Genomic DNA, 13,057 nt, shown 5'->3' with positions numbered 1-13,057 from the left:
TTAAAATGGCCGATGTCGATGTCGTAAAATGCTTAATATCGACGTCGATAATCAGCCAGATTGATAATTGGTCAACCCCTAATACACAGAATAGAAACTATTTGAATTAGATATAATCAACTGTAATTTGTCATACATCAGCTTCTGGAACATTCTTCATTTGAAAGAATACATCATTTCCCAAAATGCACCAGTCAATCATTAAAATGGAGCCAGTTAACAAAAAGCAACTTACAAGATGGAAGCCAAGAAAATGTGTTTTCAGATTCAATTCTGTCATTGGAAAGGAAAGCAGTTCTCAACCCTTGCTGAACCCTACAAGAAAAATCTGAAACAGTGGAGGTATGATACACAGTATGTGTGATGCTGAAGAATATGACATCCATTTCAAAGATGGGTTTTACCTGAAGCAAAGACCTTTGAAGCACTCGCTGTTTCGGATCAGTGGCTCAGGATCAAGCCGGTGCTGGGACCAGACTACATTTTTTTAAAGCAAGGTCAAGGTGTACATACTGTACAACCCATTGTTCAAATATTAACATACAAAGGCCACCAGACCTCGTCAAACAAGACCTGAAGTAGAAGGTCAAACACGTGCACGCCTGTGAAGTGCAAAACAGGGTGATAAATGAGAGCGTACAGTAATGTCTGATGTTTGGATGAAGCGAGAGCGAACAGATTGAGATGTTTGAAATGTCTGCAAGCTCATGGTGAGGATGAGAGGAGATGCGGTAATATCTTTCCAGCTGGAGTGTTTGCTGCAGGGTTAGAGAGTGCAGATAGATGCATGCTGCTCGGTTTGCTCTGGAGAAAGCGCGGTCGTCCAACATATCAAGCCAACACTCCATCACATACAGAGACTGTTTACCGAACACTTATTCGGCTGCGATACAAGTGGGAGGGTGAGACCTTTGATGTAAATATGTGTTACCCACGCTTCCATCTGCATTCAATGCATTCATCATGTTCATGCGATGTGTTTTTAAGAGAGATTCTGTACATGTTTTTTTTTATGGTTTGTTCGAATAACTTACAATGTGTTGAATGAGAAAGATACTGTGTCGGACCGTGTGAAGCTCGACGTGTCGCCATAAACAAGTCGATTTAATAATTGCCGTTAAAAAAACTCACACCAGAGGGACAGTTGTGACATTTTAAACCATCACCTGAAAAGGTTAAAAACACGAAGTCTTGGTAAATTCCATGTACAAACACTCAACTGACTTTCGCATTGTAAAGATACTGGTACAGTATGTCTCTGCTTTTATATTTGCGCATTGAAGACCAGTCACCTCCGATCAACAACACGAAATGATTGAATATATCTTCATATATCAAGCCACTTCTTAATTTCATCCTCAAACTGGTTCATACATGGCAGGTGTAGTAAATATTAACCGTTTAAATCATGTTTTATGCGTGCTCCGACTACACTGTTTTCTACCGGCTGGCTATTGAAACGGAAGTCTCGGACTTACTTCCGCGTTCGCGAAAAAGGTGGATAGAGAGTCATAGAGAGCATTGATGTGTTGTTAAGGGAGAGTCTTACACTGTAAAAAATAAATTGTTGGCTCAATGAATTATTTTTTAGTAACTAGTTCCACAGAAAATTTACGTTCGCTCAATTTCTGACTCCAAAGTGTTACCTGGATTGATGTTTTTTTAGTTGGCCCAAACTTGACTCAAATATAAAAAAGTATGTTTGCTCAACTAGCTTTATAGTTCATTCAACTAAAATGTTTTAATCAGTTGAATCTTTAAAAACTTACAGCAAAGACTCTGTCAATTAAAATGTAAGTATTTACTCAATGTTTTATGTGTTACTTCAATTAATATTTATTATTTGGGAATTTTTAAGAAACTTTTTAAAATTATTTATTAAATAATTTATGCTGGTGTTGTTAACAAATAATTAACTTCAGTCACATAAAAACAAAAGCTTTATTCACTTTTCATACAGACTGAACATACAGAATTAAGACTTCTCTAAAAAGAGGGCTAAAACAGTCCAAAAGGCACTCCAAAGTGAAGAACTTCTTTCGCCATGTATCCCTCTCCACATCATCACCGCTCTGGTTTGATAAACTGAGGAATATAAATACACACACATACATAAATACATGTTTGGTATAATAAAGCTTGACGGTGAAAGATTTTATACCCTAAAATTGCCAAATTTCCCTCAGACATCACACGTAATTGAATTAAACACTATTGGGCGGTTTTCTGGGACAGGACTTATCACTGACTAAAATACTGACATCTCTTAACATATGAGTGCTATTGTTTTGTCTCAAAATGCACGCCAGTATTGTATTTTATAAGGTTTGTTTGTAAAAATGTCCCAATTATAATTAAGACGGAGTCCTAAACCCTGTCCGGTATTATAATCTTAACTAAAATAGCTTTAACTCGGACACATAACATAACACACACTTTAACTCGGACACATAACATAACACACCTTTATATAACTTATATGTTTACAAAAACGTCGAGTATTTGCGTCTTTGCCAATTAATATAGTCTAAAATTAACATTTATTTGTAAACACTTACCTGACGTGAACTTGAGGAAACGGCTGATGACTTGTGTCGTTGTGGGAAACAGTGAGTGATTCCAGCTGTTACATGCGGAATGATCTCAGATGAAATGACCTGTGATTCAGATCCTTCCGAGTTAAGACATTTTAAATTAAAAACTCACGCACATACACACGCGCGCGCGAGCGGGTCGCGCGCATGTGCGAGCGCACACGGGTACACACACGGGTATATTTAGAAGTTTTATTTAAGATTGTTATGATATTGGGACTATTTCTCCACCCGCTCCTTCAGCTCTGAAGTTCAAATTCGCATGCAGTCCTGTTACAAATGTAAAAGATATGAAACATCACGCAACAGCGATATCAATTAAGTGCAATCCTAAAATATGATTTAAAACATAACCCTTTCATTGTTAAGTATGAGAAATTAAAATGAATTGTAAATCACGTTTAAACGCCACAGAGATACCAGAGCCAGCAGTCGATTTCTGATGGGCTTGCCGAGGAGAGGCTGCGCTGGGCGGGGTGTGAGCGCTTAAGTGTCTGTGATTTTCTGGAGCTCATATGGAGCTCATCTACGTCCGAAAGTGTCCGAGCACATTTTTAAATAGATGCTATCTTTATTAACCGACCGCATATTTAAACTTTAAGCACATACATTCACGCTTGAACAACTCCTACAATTACATTTTGTGACCAAATAACAGTAATATTATGAGCATTTTGTTGTCAGGAAACATAGCTGTCCACATATTTACCTGATTTGTCTTAATTAGTTCAGTCAACACTAGCCATTCTGAATGTTGACTGGATTTGAAAATAACCATTCATTTAATATTTTAAACACAGATTTATCTAGACTTAAAATAATATGTCTTCTAAACTAGCTCAAACAAAAAAATTGGTTTAACTTATATATTTTTGCCCGTCCAACATTTCATTAATTGGATTTTTTACAGTGTACGTGTTGTCCAAATATCTTTAGTTTTGGTATAAATGAAATAACTGACCATTAAAATCATATTAATTGTGCTCTCAAAATATATGAATGAAGGATCTGAATCTAATTCGAGATTCCAGAATATGGAGCATGAGCTTTTTTGACCCGTAATTGCCTAAACAATGTACAAAAACCCTTATCATTAAGAACATCCTTGCAACCACATGGCAATGCCGTGCCAACCACTCTCCGGTCAGTTCACATCCTTGTGAGCACTAAAATTCATGTTATTTGTTTCTTTTTTATGGGTGTCGAAACGTTCAGGTGTTTAATAGTACTTTGGATTGACTTTATGTGGCTGGAAGTTTATTTTTACCCAAGGCCAGGCTGGCAAGGCTACGTTGAAGACAATCTTTGTCCTTTATGGAGCTTACGGCCCATCTGTGCACAGATGCTTCACGAAACCACCTCGCTTATTAGAGTATCCCCGTGTGACTACACCATCATATCTGCATGACAGGCACAGATTTCAGAGAATTAATAAGACATTAATCTGTCACATGAAAGACAATGCAAATAACATTAAACCTTAAAACTCAAAGGAAACATTTCAAGTGTAATACTTTTAAAATAGTAGCCTGATTTTGTTTGTTGAAGCCGTATGGACTATTAATGTAGTTACATTTGTCTTCTTTAAAAAATAGGTCATTTTAAAATAGATGGACCGATCTTAGTCCCTCAAAAGTGTTCAGTGATGAATTTGTAGTTGTGGTTCAGTGTCACAGTATTGTGGGTGAAGGAGAAAGGAAATCAAGTCATTACTGGATATTCCCAATACTCTGTCTGCTTGGCAAAGAGAGCAAAGCTCTGTGTCTGGTGAACATTAGATTACGTTTGAGTTGTCATCCAGCGAGTAACTCAAGAGCCGCTTCATTGTATCCTGCAATTTCTTTGGCAAAATCAAGCAAAACTCATCTTTACATCAGCACTCGCATCCAAATGCTTCATTTGCAACAACAGAAATGAGGTATTGTGTTGTAGTCAAGAAACCGCTGGCAAACAAGCTAGAGATCTGAATAAATCTGCCATATGCTGCTGAGTGTGGCAGTCAGACTAAAACAGTGCCAATTTCATGGTGTGTAGGAGTCGATAAATGTAAAAAGTGCATATTTTTAATAATTCACTTTTTAAAAGGTTAATTGGGGCCAATTTATGTTGACTTTAAAAGTGCATGGATGCAAATACCCAAAAGAGTCATTTTGAGAATTGAGTGTTTAGTATGAAATGGCATCATCTTGTAACTGGTTCAAACATTTCTCATATTCATAATGTCTTATTTCCATTGAATGGGAAGAGTTGTGGTGACCACAGATGTCATTCGCAGATGGCGTCTCCCAACACTTTTGCCGAGGCAGATGTATTTTTTGAAAGCCATTCGATTAAAAATAACTTGCTGTATGCAGGGATGTATCTCACATAAATCTTCTACAGTTCTCATTCATTATATTTGTAATTAAATGACATATTACTGTATATGTTGAACAGCTGCTGCTTGACTGCTGTTCATTTTTGGGTGAAACCTCTCTGTAAAGAGTTTTATTAGAATAATTGGCAACGGTTGACGTTGTAATGCTGCGATCATCTCAATGCTGGTTGGTTTGGTTCAAGAGTAAAACTCTTTTATTAAAGACATTTCTGAAGCGCCTCGAGAGAAAATGAATGGGAAAAATACTTCCAGGAAAATTGGGAGACCACTGTTGCGGACCAAGAAGCAGTTGACCTCAGGTAAAGTCAAATCCTTGATAGCAAGCATTGCAAAAATGACTTTCTTACTTTATTTTCTTTTTTAGTATTTTTGTCTTGTTTTTAGAAGAAATATCAAAAAATTCTTAAACCAAGATGTATTTTCTTGATGACCAAAATGACCTAAGAAAATATGTCTAGTTTTTAGACAAAAATTTAAGTGAATTTGTGCTTAAAACAAGCAAAAATATCTGCCAATGGGGTGAGAAAATTTAACTTGAATTAAGTGCTTAACATTTCCCCGCCAGCGTATAAGTTGCAGAAGTGATAATAGCGGTATTGCGGAAAGCCGGAAATTCTCGTCATTGGCAGGGAAGCATTTTCTCTTAATTGACGAGATAACTCATCAATGGCGTGGAAAGAGTTAACAAAAAAGAAAACTAATTTCAAGATTTTTATATAAACAAATATTTTGCTTGTTTTAAGCACAAATTCACTTAAATTGTATATAAACTTTTAATTTAAGAATTTTTAGATTTTCTACTGAAAACAAGACAAAAGTACTACGTAATAAAGTCATTTTTGCAGTGAGGTGTTTTGTATGAGACAAATAATGTCTTTACCAGATCATGTTTGTACCATTATTATGTCTTTTCAAATACATTTTGCTGAAATAGGGTAAATTACTAAGGACATTTTATTACGTTATTATTATAAGTAAAACAGTGGTTTTAATGATGTGTACAGGTAGGAAAGAAATAAAACTTGAATTAGTCATAGTAATTTGTAGTTTCTATTTGCAGTATGGTGATGATTGTGGTTGGCGAGGGCCGGTCTGATAATAGATATTTATTGCAAATTATATAGTAACACCTTAGCAGCCTGATGTGTGGCCGCTTCCCGCTGGTCAAACTGTGCAGCCTCTTTGCTCAACACAGTTTATAAAAGTGCTCAACCTGTTCGGCAGGTCCAACCATGTCTAGATTTCCAAAAATATAGGGGGATCAGTGAGCGGCACCTCCCCAAATGGCATAGCCTGTTGAACTTTGATGTAAATATCCGCCAAATCTTTTTTTATTGAAGTAGGCTATGTATGTGGTCGGATCCGTCAAGCACCCATTGTGCTTTCACACATACTTCGGAAAAGCGCATAAACAATATAAAAAAGCATTTTTTCACAAAACAATATACTTTAGATATTATTTGATAGACTAGTAAGTGTGGATTAGGGATGTTTAAAATCTTTAGCCTGGTGGTCAGGACATGAATGGATCAAATCAGCAGATTTGCAAAGGTTTATTTATCTCCACATATATCATAAATAATATTTAGCATGGTAACTTTGCAGTATACCATATTATATATATCCTACATCTTATATGGCAATAAATATCCTCACAACATTATAATTTCTCAAAACTTTTGACAAAAAATATTTTCAAAGGAACTGTATTCTTACAGTTATTCAAAGATGCACACATTATTCCGCGTATCAATTGAATATTAGACAAGGGAATTCAACAGCAATTATCGTCTCTTATAAAACGGTTAGTTCCAATCCTTGATTCTGATTGGTCAATAGGTGTGCTTTATTCACAATAAAACACTGCTTTGACCGCTTCACCCAACGGTTCTATTTAATATCACTGCGCCCTTAGCAACACCCTTAGCAACACATAAACATATAATGAGACAAAGTCTGAGAACAGTTTGTTGTTTTTATTTAAGCTTTCATGTTGTTGTTCGCAGTCAGGGACTATTTTTTCTAGCGGAAGGAATGCTTTTATTGATTTAACTTCATGAAAGTTGCACTAATTTTTTTTACTTCAATATTGTGTGGTAACCGTTTTATAAAAGCAATAAGGTACTCGAGGCAAGTGCTGTATCGTGAATAAGTAACGGCTGAAGGGGTTGCAGGCACTCCACTTCGCGTCGTCGTGCCTAACAACGCCCTTCAGCCGTTACTTATTCACGATACAGCACAGCCTCTCGTACCTTATTGCTTACATATGGCAATAAATATCCACACATAACTTAACATAACAGCATAATTAAACGAATAAACAGACAAGGAAGCAGGATTGACATGTAAATTGTATTATTATTACCGGAAAAACAGCAATATTACTGAAATAAACTCTGAGGTAAATGCATCAAACACACTGTTAACTGCACGAACAAGTCTAAATAAGCAATAACAGTGGAAAAAACATTATCTCTTAAAACTTTATATGACAAAAATTATATTTAAAGGAATTGTATTCTTACAATTAAGATGCAAAAATTATTCCATATATTATTTCGAGTTTAAGGGCACGTTCATCTCAGGCCTCGCTCTGTTATGTAATAGCTGATTGACAGGTGCGCATCCCCTTCTTTTAAAGATATATAATTTTTTTAGTTACTCCCTTAGGAAAATTAGCCATGATTTTATTATTGTGAAAATGTTTTTTTGTTTTTTTATTACGTTTTGTATTGCCCTAGTTTTACTTAAAATACCATGATTATGGTGATTTTATTTATTGTTTGACCACCGATGGCTGGTGGTCTACAAAATTTCCCGGTAGATTTTTTGGTTCCACTCCGCCCCTGATAACTGTGCATTTCAGATCGATGATACAAAATCAAAGCGTTTGAGGAAGGCAGGGATATTTGGAGCAACAAAAATGTATGTGGTATGTGGAAAATAATGTTTTTTTTTTTTTACATAAACCCCGCAAACACGTTGGATTATACCAAATAAACAAAATAAAATTTTTTAGCAACGAAATAGGTGCTCTTTAATTGAATTTATATTTATGAGCTCACCATCTTGCCCCACCAAAACCAATCATAAAATGTTCTTCAACCTATGTCCAGTATTCTCTTTAGTCTTTTCCTTTAGACATGTTTCCTGTTTCAGGAGAACTGACAGCCACAAGGTTTGTTCTGCGTTCTCTCATTAAAGATGCTTTTAACAAGTCACACTCAAGATTTCTGTTTGTAGATGTTTTTCTGACAGATGAAAAAGATTTCGAAAGCCAGCCATGTCCGGATTCCATCTGTACTGTGATCAAATATATCTTCTTACATGATAGAAGATTTACATGAGTTTAGCCAATATGTTCTTTTTTCACTTCATTTCTATCATAAGCTGTGTGCCTAACTGCAGGGATTTTTTGCTGTAATAGATTTTGTCGAATTCCTCTTTTCTCATGCTTACAGTTGACTTCAATACTCTTACTGTATGTTAGCATTTTGTTAGCTTAAACATTCAATAAAATTAGCTCAAACAAGTATAGAGTTCATTCCAATCAAAATTAAACATATAATTTATAAGAAATATTTTCTTTGACTGATAAGTAAATTGACACACACACATATATATATATATATATATATATATATATATATATATATATATATATATATATATATATATATATATATATATATATATATATAATAATAAAGAAATTACATTACTGATTTATCTAAGTGTAAAGTTATAAATCGATACCAAATGCCGTTTCTTTAAAGTCCCCCTGTGGGGAAAATCAAGATTTCATTGTTGTTTATATGTCTACACAGCAAAATCACTGGTGTTAAAATAACACCCACGGTGTCAAATTTAACACCGGCAAAGTGTGTATATGTGTCCACACTACACTGTGTTAATTTAGTCAAAAGTGTAGTGTTAATTTAACAACATCCATTATATGGTAATTTAACACTCAATATTGTTAAATTTTACACTTTGTTCAACACCATTCATTGTTGTTTCCACACTACACTGGTGTTGGCACAGAAATACAGTGATAAAAATTAACACTCCTAATTTAAGGTCAACACCAGTGTAATGTGAATTCAACAATGTTAAGTGTTAAAATACTGAGTAATAGCCACTTTTGTTGCTAATGGGTTGTTTCTATAAAAGACAAATGACAAGAAATATTGCAAAACCTCTTTTTATTAAAGTAAAACACATTTAATATTTACATTGATACACACAACACTTTGCATTTAACACTGCTTATTTAAATACCTCAATACAATTAGAAACAGAATACAGTATGGAATAATGAAAGTTATCTTATACCACAGCACAGTGACATGAAAACCACTTATTATAAAGTCTTTAATAAATCAAATAAGAGTTAAAAAAATTACCCACCCTACTCAAAACTTGAACATTAAAATGCATGCAATTACCTTATCGGCAAGCAGAAATGCTTATCCTTCACAATACTAAAGATTTTTCCATAACAAAACAGACATTTCAATTCAAAAGACGTTTCATTTTTCTTAAACACGTTCCAACCTGGTATTTAGTTCTGTAGTTGTTTTACTGTACAGTAGTGGAAGGCTGCATCAGTGGTCTTCATCATGCAGGGAATGGCTTTTTGGTCCAGAATGATGCAAAAATTCTGAATGCAACTTTTGTTCCCAACGCAGAGCAGGCAGGGCTGTGCTGATCCATCCACCTCAAAGCATGGATTGATGCTCATCACCTAAGAGTGTTTTAAAAGAGTGTATTTGATGAATGTATTTAATGTGTATTAATGAACTTGTATGCATTTACATGGGGTGAACAATGCAAGCAAACTAACTGCTGAATAAACAACTAGAACAAAATACCAAAAAAACTTACACAGCACAATCAGTAGCTTCAGTTGCACATTGACCCTCTCCAGTCTTTCTTCCTTTCACAAATGAAGGCGAGAGGTGAATGAGTCAGGGAAGAGCTGCCACATCACTGTCCCATCCTAGCAAAACAGAATTTAAACACCATGAGTATACAGTTAAACTTTAAAACCGTAAAAGTAACAAACCCATGTACACTTACCATATTTAACTCCTGTTGACCAGACAGAGGGTCATCCATCTTCATCAGGATATAGGCTGCAATTATCCTTTAATTGTTGTATGTTGGCTATTTTGCAATACGTCACCTCAGCATATTTCTGCAGATTTTCAAAGACAAAAAGGGTCAAGAAAATACCAAAAAGGATGCAGTTTTAACCGTTATTTGAATCAAAATCATCTCAGTATAACAAATCATGTTAGAGACAGTGTACAGTACTAAAGTACTGTGTGTACTCACATAGTTGGTAAGCTCTTATCCTCCAAACTGGGTTAAGAAATAAAAGTTCCAGAATTCATGGGTATGCCGTATTCAAATATAGTCTGGTAGGGTCCTATCACAAAAAAATGACATTAAAGACTCTGAAAACTCAACATTCTTTTTATATTAAAAACAGCACTCAAGACAATATGAATCTTCAATTATACATTTTCAAAATAGTAATCAATTTGATTGCTATTTAATATGATATCAATAGCAAAACGATGTATGAGAAGATAATATATTTTTATTAAAGTTGGCAGCAGGTCATGTCACTTTCTTACCTGATTAATAACCATAATATGTACAAAACTACATATACTAAAAAGATTGGTTAACTGTTCAGTTATGTCAAATAAAATGATTTATATGTATAAATGAAACTTACCTTCTGTAATGAATTTATATAAGTATAAGCAGTCGTTTCTCATTGGAAGTCATCCATGTCAGGTCTTCTAATAAACTGCCCTAAAAACAGCATCTCTTCTGAATGATTTGAAGCACTCAGTGTGTACTTTCACCAAACTAGCATCTATAATGACAGAAAAACAAATGTTCGCCATACACGTTTTACACTTTCGTATGTATTTGCTATTTGCATCTGTCTGACATCTAGCGCCACGAAAAGCTTACAACACACAATGCATCCAATCTGTGCATATTCTGAGGTAAAATTAATTGTTGGTTTGGCGATATTTTCCCTGTTTGCATACATCAAAACATTTTTTTTTTTTAAACACATGACGATGCGGTTGCGGTTTTCTCCGTGTTTTTCAGTAATCTGAATAATTAACCGATATCCGTGCACTCACATTCATGTAAACGACCTCGTTAACTCACGGTATCTAGCCTATATGATTACCTCATAATAGGGTGGCCATTCGTGCCAGTTCCGCCGGACATGTCCCGAACGTGTTTTCGGGTTCGTTCTCCGGAAGTCGCGTTGCTCGACCGCATACGTCATCACATTTCAGTTAAAATACATTAGAAAATTAAGATTTATTTCTTTTAAGACATACAGTCATTGTAGTTTCATTCTTACCTTGAAATGCAACGGTTGCTTTTCTGAAATTAAACCCGAAATATTAAACCTTGATGACGTATGCGGTCGAGCAACGCGACTTCCGGAGAACAAACCCGAAAACATGTTCGGGACGTGTCCGGCGGAACTGGCACGAATGGCCACCCTACCTCATAACGAGCATCATATGGTGAATAAACGAGCTTTCATTTAACTTAATTTCATACCTTCAATTTGTAGTGCATGTCGCGTTTTATCAGGGTTCAATTCTTACATTCATTCATATCTCCTGTTAATATTATCCTTCTTGGTTCAAACTTTTAGCTAGAAGTTTAACTTTATACCAAACTAACAAGGGAACAACGTAACACAAGGTAGCTCTGATTAAACTGAACCAAATAACGAACAAAGGGGAAATAAAATGGGAAAAATATCTTATTTAGGTTTTTTGGCATATGGCTGCGTAGGGTCAGACAGAGAAATAACAGTTTAATTTAGCTAAACCAAGTGAATATTATGAGATTTACCTGCTCTCTTCAGTCCTCCTTTGAAAGAAAATGGCGGTAAAATCCCTGACAGGATATGTTTAGTGGAGGCGTGGCTTGATTTACACCGCTCAGAGTGAAATCTGATAACACCCTTGTTTTACACTGACACTGTCATGGATATAACACTGGCCTAGCAATGGCAGTGTTATTTTATTACCAGATAGTGTTAAAACAGCATCAACACTGTGTATTTAACACCATCCCTGAAAATTTAACACTGGTGATTTTGCTGTGTATGTAATGTTTTTAATATGTTTTAAGACAAACCATGTGCAAATTCATCGTTTAACACCATTGCTGAGTATTTTCCCGATAAAATTGCTGTGGACTAATTTGCATTATCGTATTTATGGTCCAAACTTTGTGATTGGGGAGAGGCAGGGACTAATTTGCATATATACATGGATCTGCGTATACTTAATGAGGCAAGGGTGTAGTGTTATAGTCAAGCTCCTTAAAGCATGTAGAAATTATTGTGACGGGTAAAACTTTTACATACAGTATGATACTCAAAGATGAGTTTTAAGGCATGGGGGGGGGTCCGCGGCCCACAGAGGGTCCACGACAGAACTTTTTGTTAAAAACGTAAAACATATGTGCAAAACTTACATGTTCCCTTTAAGTTGCGCACGTGCGCAGCTGCATAGTCTTATTCCACACAGAGAATTTTAAACTGCTTTCTTAAGAACTGCCTAGTGTCTATGATGGCAGACATGTTTTTTTTTATTTTCAAACATTTCATTAAAAAAGTGTTGATTATATCCCCATTTATTCTAATGCTCAGATAATCTCAAATTAATAGATTAGACTTTAATGTTGCCAGATGTGTCTAACGTCATCTTTTTAAACCTGGGGTATGACCTTAGATATAAACCATATATGATTTGATTGGCGATACATTTACTTGATTTACTTGAGTCTGAACAGATAAAATGATTGTGAATATTATGCTGTATTTCTTGTAAGGGCAGAAAAGTATTTGCATGATGGGTCTGAAATCTCATTTAATTCAACACGAGATCATTCTGCCCCGCAGTGACAATTCTTCCTCTTCCTTGAATTTTTAAAAAATATCTATGAAATTATTCAATTTATTGTAAATGCACAATATGTGATTCAACCCATTTTAATGCAGTAATTTGAGCTTTTGTTGCCA

At 35.2% G+C, this 13,057-nt stretch overlaps 1 protein-coding gene and 1 long non-coding RNA gene across 4 annotated transcripts in view; one reads left to right on the top strand and one right to left on the bottom strand.

The window, feature by feature from the left end:
• nlgn3a (neuroligin 3a) overlaps positions 1 to 13,057 on the top strand; it is a 276,767-nt gene that overhangs the window by 24,284 nt on the left and 239,426 nt on the right. The gene's annotated exons all lie outside the window — the stretch shown is intronic.
• On the bottom strand, positions 10,058 to 11,034 carry LOC141350114 (uncharacterized). The gene is made up of 3 exons (XR_012358086.1): positions 10,721 to 11,034; positions 10,312 to 10,405; positions 10,058 to 10,171 (listed from the first exon to the last, which is right to left on the bottom strand). It is a non-coding gene; the product is annotated as an uncharacterized lncRNA (long non-coding RNA).

Source organism: Misgurnus anguillicaudatus, chromosome 16, assembly GCF_027580225.2.
Source record: "Misgurnus anguillicaudatus chromosome 16, ASM2758022v2, whole genome shotgun sequence".
Taxonomy (NCBI): Eukaryota; Metazoa; Chordata; class Actinopteri; order Cypriniformes; family Cobitidae; genus Misgurnus; species Misgurnus anguillicaudatus.
Note: the sequence above shows the minus strand (reverse complement) of the source record. Positions and strands in the feature narration are given on the sequence as shown.